Here is a 5,682-nt window from a genome sequence, read left to right as displayed (position 1 = left end):
GAATCAAAATGAAGTCATTGAGTACCTTAACAGTTAGCATTCAATGAGACAATTTTGTGGCAAAGGAAGAACACAAAGGACAGAATCCTCTTCAGACAGATCAGAGTGCACAGTGGGGTAGCAGTGAGCAGTGAGAGCAGGAACATTGGAAGCAGATTATATTCAGTAACATAGGGAGGGGAGTTACAGATTCGTACATTGAAAAATAACTGGAAATGAATCAACATTACTTTGAGATAAAAAAAAAAGCAAATAGACATAATGGAAAATAGACATAATGAAAAACACCATTAGATAAAGGCTGTGAAATCTTGATGACATCAACTATGTGTAAAATGAATGAAAGTGGGAAACATGAATAAGTCCAACTCAGTCATTCATTCTAGCCAGATTCAAAAGATGTTTTTGATAACTTTATAATCACTTTTTTGAACATAATTTAAACTATGGACCCTGTGATCATGCCACTGGGCTCTCCTTGGACCTTGAGTCTGTTTGGGTAAGGGACTGTGGAGCACGTGCTTCATTATCCCCTCATTAAATATTCTTCCAATATGAATAATCTATCACCTACATGTTCTAAAATAATATCTTATTATAATAATTTATCAAACTAATACTCATATTATGATTTTATGTGCATAAATCTAGCTTTGGAGAAATTAGATGAACTTATACAACAATCTCAGTATGAGGCATGGGAGTTTTTGTTCAGAGAAGCCATAGAGGTGTACAAAACAACACAGGTTGGCATGGTTCTTGGCTGCCCACTGTAACTAGATGGTGAGATTCTAAGTCTAAATCCTCCACATTCTACTGTTGCATGACATAGAGAAGTCAACCCAGAACTTACTGAGGAAAGTCCTCCCTGCTGGTTAGCTTTTATAGCACTGGAAGGTCCTCAGCAGGCTGCTGGGGAAGAAAGGTCCTAAGGGTATTAACCAGAGCTGGACTCTGCATGCTCAGTACTCAACTTCCAGGTAGTATGTGCTCAGTGGTACAACAGTGGCCTGACTGCTACAAAATAGCAATGCTTTCTGATTGGATTAGAAGCCTCCTCAACAGGAGGGAATTCATGCCTAGTACTGTGATATGGCCAAAAATCCCATGGTTCAAGAGGCCTTAGGCACTAGGGGAACTACTATTGTTATTTTGCTAATAATCATGTCAAACAGCCTTCTAAGTGTGTGTCTATCCTCACAGATTATAACTAGGCTCAACTCTGTTTGGAGCATGTGTTTCAGGAAGTTTCTATCACAGATTTTTCCATACTGATTTGTTCAAATTGCCTTTAGTGCTAGTTATACCTCCCCACATCCCTGTCCTCTCATGCCCAGCTCTATTAATCCTGCCTGTTCCATTTCCCCATTTATGGCAGTTTTTTTCTGTTTCCTCTTCCTCTGAAGATCCCCTTCTCCCTCATGGCCTCTTATTGACACCTAACACATATAGATATTCCAAATAAAGCACACATATTAAAAGCTAGCATCCACATATTTGAGAAAACATTATGCTTCTTTATTTATTGGATCTAGGTTATCTTGCTCAGGATGACTGTTTCCAGTTCCAACCACCTACCTGAAAATCTCATAATTTTATTTTTTAAATATTCAGATGAATAATAACCCACTGTGTAAATGTACCTCATTTTCATTTTTTTCTCATCAGCTGATGGACATCTAGAGTGTTTCTAATTCCTAGTGATTATGAATAGAGCTGCAATGAACTTGAAAGAGCAAGTATCTCCTTTTTCCCTTTCTTTTTTTATTTAATTTTTTTTTCATTTTACATACCAACCACAGTTCCCCCTCCCTCCCCTCTTCTGGATTTTTCCCAACCTTCCCCCTCCATCCACCCCTCAGAGAGGGTAAGGCTTCCCATGGGGAGTCAACAAAGTTAGACATATCAAGTTGAGGTAGGACCAGTAACAGATGGGAGCAAGTATCTCTTTAGAAAGATGTATATTGTTTTGGTTAATTCCTCATGAGTGGTATAGCTAGTATGGCAGATTTATGGTCAACATTTGGAGGAACCTCCATACTGATTTCCACATTGTTTATACTGTTTGCATTCACATCAGCAATGAATAAGTGTTCTCCTTCATATCACTCTCTCAGCTGGTGTCCTGCTCCTTAGGTTCTTAAAATCCCTCCTGCTGCATTTCTGTGGTGTTCCATGAGCCTTAGGTGTAGAAATTGCATTGTAGATGTCTTAACTGGAACTAGAAATGTCACAGCACTTATTCTCTGCATTGTGACCAGTTGTCAAATCAGGGCAATCAAAGCCAATAGCAGTAGCCCATCTCTTTTGGAAGAGACACTTGAAGCCCCAATGAACAACTTGAAGGGAGGATTCCTGTCGGGGCCTGCTGAGAGTCATCTAGGTAGTTGGGAAGAGGTGTGAGGATTGAAGAGACAATGAAGAAGACAGAAAAGAGTTGAGAGGTCTGCCAGTCAATGCCGGACAGCCCCAAGTTTACTTCACTTCCAGCTTATATACAGTTTTGAATGATGGAGGTAGAACAATGCACAGCTGGGCTGGAGAGATGGCTCAGAGGTTAAGAACACTGGATGTTCTTCCAGAGGTCCTGAGTTCACTTCCCAGCACCCATAAGGTGGCTCACAACCATCTGTAATGAGATTTGGCTCCCTCTTCTGGCCTGCAGGGATACATGCAAACAGAACACTGTATACATAATAAATAAATCTTAAAACAAAAAAAACCAACAACAGAAAACAATGCACAGCACAGGTATTCAGCCACTATCTATCTATTCTGCCTTGTGTCAAGGAGCAGGCAGTTTCATTGTCTATCTCAATGTACCTCTGGCTGGCACCAGCAGACTGCATCTAGCTAGATAGTGTGTTCCCTCTCATGGGCTAATCAGGACTTTCTTCATGGAGACTCTGTGGCCTAATCAGAACTTTCTCACAGCCTTGGAGCAAACAAGCTTGAACTCTATTGACTCAGAAGAGAGTTCAGAATCAAACTGGGAAACTGAGTCAGTTGTGGGCTCCCACTAATTCCCATGCCTGGCAATGAGGGTCTTTTTTTTTTTTTTTTTTTTTTTTAGATTTAGCATTCATTTTAGGTTGACAAGCTCTCTTATGAGAGAGTCTCTTCTGTGCCATTTAAGTAGTTTTTGGAGTTTAGAAATGCAATTTGACATTCTATTTTGCTCCCTAACAAGTAAGATAGCATGTACTTCTTTTCTGCTCTTTTTGTACACAATTGTGAGTCTTTCTTGAGGGACACGATAGTCATTGATTTCAGGTCTTCCTTCCATTACAGAGAGATAAATATGAGTACTAGAGCATTTTACTTTAAATAAGTATTTTGTTTCCAGAATTGAAATAGAACAACACTTTTGTTCCTTCCTCTTATTTCAGAAGAGTTATCTGAGAATCTAGCTCTAATTCTAAATGACTGACTATTCCACATCCTCGGGATTTAGGCAAAGTGCAATGACCTATGAGAGTGGGCAGCCTGACTCCTACATGGTATGTAGGAAAGAGAAGGAGCTGCCTCTCAGGCATCATCTTGAGAGTTCAGCTGTGTTTCCTGAGCAGCTTCACTAACTGAATGCTGTTGGGAAGTGTGAAGGTTTCAATGAGAATGACCCCACAGGCTCAAAAATCTGAATGTTTGGTTCTGAGATGGTGGACTGTTTAGGGAGGATCAATAGGCGTGGCCTTATCAGAGGAGGTGTGTCACTGGGGTGGGCTTTGGGATCTCAAAGCCCAAGCCAGGCCCAGTCTCTCCCTCTCTCTGCCTCTTGCTGGTGATCAGATGGAAGCTCTCAGCTACTGTTCCAGGGACATGGCTACTGCCTGCTGCTATGCTTGCCACCACAATCATCATGGCTCACCCTCTGAAACTGTAATCAAGTCCTCAATTAACTGCTTCCTTCTGTAAGTTGTCTTGGTCATGGTGTCTCTTCACAGCAATAAAACAGTAACTGAGACCAGAAGTCAGACTGAACTCTCTGTAACATGGATCAAGGAGAGGAAGAATCTAAATAGCTTGCCGAGGGAGACTGAAGTATATTTTTAAATACTAAACATATATTCTTCATTTGGTCATAAATTTATGGGGTAGGAACAGAAGATTGCTGGACAATTAAATAATTAAATTTTGTAAGACTTCTTGGTAGAGATAAATCCCATGTCCAGCTTGTCCTAGAGATGTTTTTCTCTGAGAGATCCTCACTTAGGGAGAGAAGAGTATTTCTGTGGATCAAAGCCTGGGTTGTCTCTAGTAATGACTTCCATCGTATCTTTCAGAGTATCCACAGTTACCTAGATTTCTAGGATTTTGACCTGAGATGAGCTGCTGTTTTTCAGGAGGCTGGGTAAACCCCACTCAGAGAAGGCACACAGCCCTCCCTCACAGGCTGCTCCCCTCAGCCTCCTGCACCCTGGGTTTGTGTGCAGCTTCCCCTGCAGTCCCCTCACTGTGTCACTCAGAGCACAGTAGTACAGGGCAGAGTCTGCCAGCTGCACTGAGGACTTCTGCAGGTGGAAGGAGCTGCTGCTCTTCTGGAGAGTGGCCTGGAACCCTTGGTGCTCTGTCCTCTGGTTGTCTGTGGAGCTCTTCAGGAGTAGCCGAGGGGCTTTGTTGGGATATTGAACATACCAGAAAAGGAAAGGAGGATAGGTTGTCTGATAGGTGCAGTTCATCATCACAGGCAACCCCTCTGTGACAGTGACCCGGCCTTCTGTCTGGGTCACTGAGTCTCCTTTGCTCCTCCCTGAAAATAAATAAATAAACAAATGAATGAAAGAATAAATAAATAAATAAATAAATAAACAAACAAACAAACAAGGAGTCACTCTTCTGTGTGAGGAAGAAGGTAAAGACTTTCTCAGTTGTAAGAAAATGACATCATCAACACTTATGGTAAATGTAACTTACTGAGCATGAAGAGGAGTAGCAGAATGGAGCAGGTGTCAGGAAGCATGTTCATAGAAGAAAATGACACTTGGTTGTTGAGTGCACCAAACTCACAGGACAAATCTCCTGCAGGACCTTACTGAAACTCCTCACTCATAATCAGGGGCCTCCTTCTGCACAGTGACAGTCTGTCATGTGAAGCCACCACCTGGATGCAGACATTAACCACATCTGAAGAGACAGCGCCCTCTGCTGATTTCCCTTCACACAGCACCACAGATGTCTGCACAACACACTGAATAAACTTGAAATTTCACCCAAAGGAGGCAGGTCTCAAGTCCCCAGTAGATGTCTGAAATTACCAGTGTTACTGAACTATGTGTATGCTATGGTATTTTGTGTGCTGAATATGTATAAAATAATACACATACATATATACACACATGCACACCTACCCACTGATAAAATTTATCTACATTTTCTCAATTTATTAGTTCTTGGGGAATGTTATGCAATGAATTTTGTTTGCATTCACCTGCTCCCTATATTCCTGCTAGATGCATCCACTCTTCCCTACTAACCCAGTCTCCTTCCTTTTAAAACAAACACATCAATGCTTGAATTACAGTTTGTCCTGCCCAAATACTATTGGATTTGTGGCCTTCACTGGGGGGTGGTCTGTGTACCAGGGCCTGCATCTTTAAAGAAACTTGTTTCTCTCTCCCATCAGCTATGAACTGCTCCTACCTCTGTAGCTAAGGATGGGAATGCCCACCTTTGCTCTGCTTG

The 5,682-nt window shown here is 41.6% G+C and overlaps 1 pseudogene; it reads right to left on the bottom strand.

Annotated features, from left to right (window-relative positions):
* Positions 1–4,386: 4,386 nt before the first annotated feature.
* Positions 4,387–5,164, bottom strand: LOC119088473 (annotated as a pseudogene).
* Between the last annotated feature and the right edge of the window lie 518 nt (positions 5,165–5,682).

This window comes from Peromyscus leucopus, chromosome 9 (genome assembly GCF_004664715.2).
Source record: "Peromyscus leucopus breed LL Stock chromosome 9, UCI_PerLeu_2.1, whole genome shotgun sequence".
Lineage (NCBI taxonomy): Eukaryota > Metazoa > Chordata > Mammalia > Rodentia > Cricetidae > Peromyscus > Peromyscus leucopus.
This window is presented reverse-complemented; position numbering and strand designations above follow the sequence as displayed.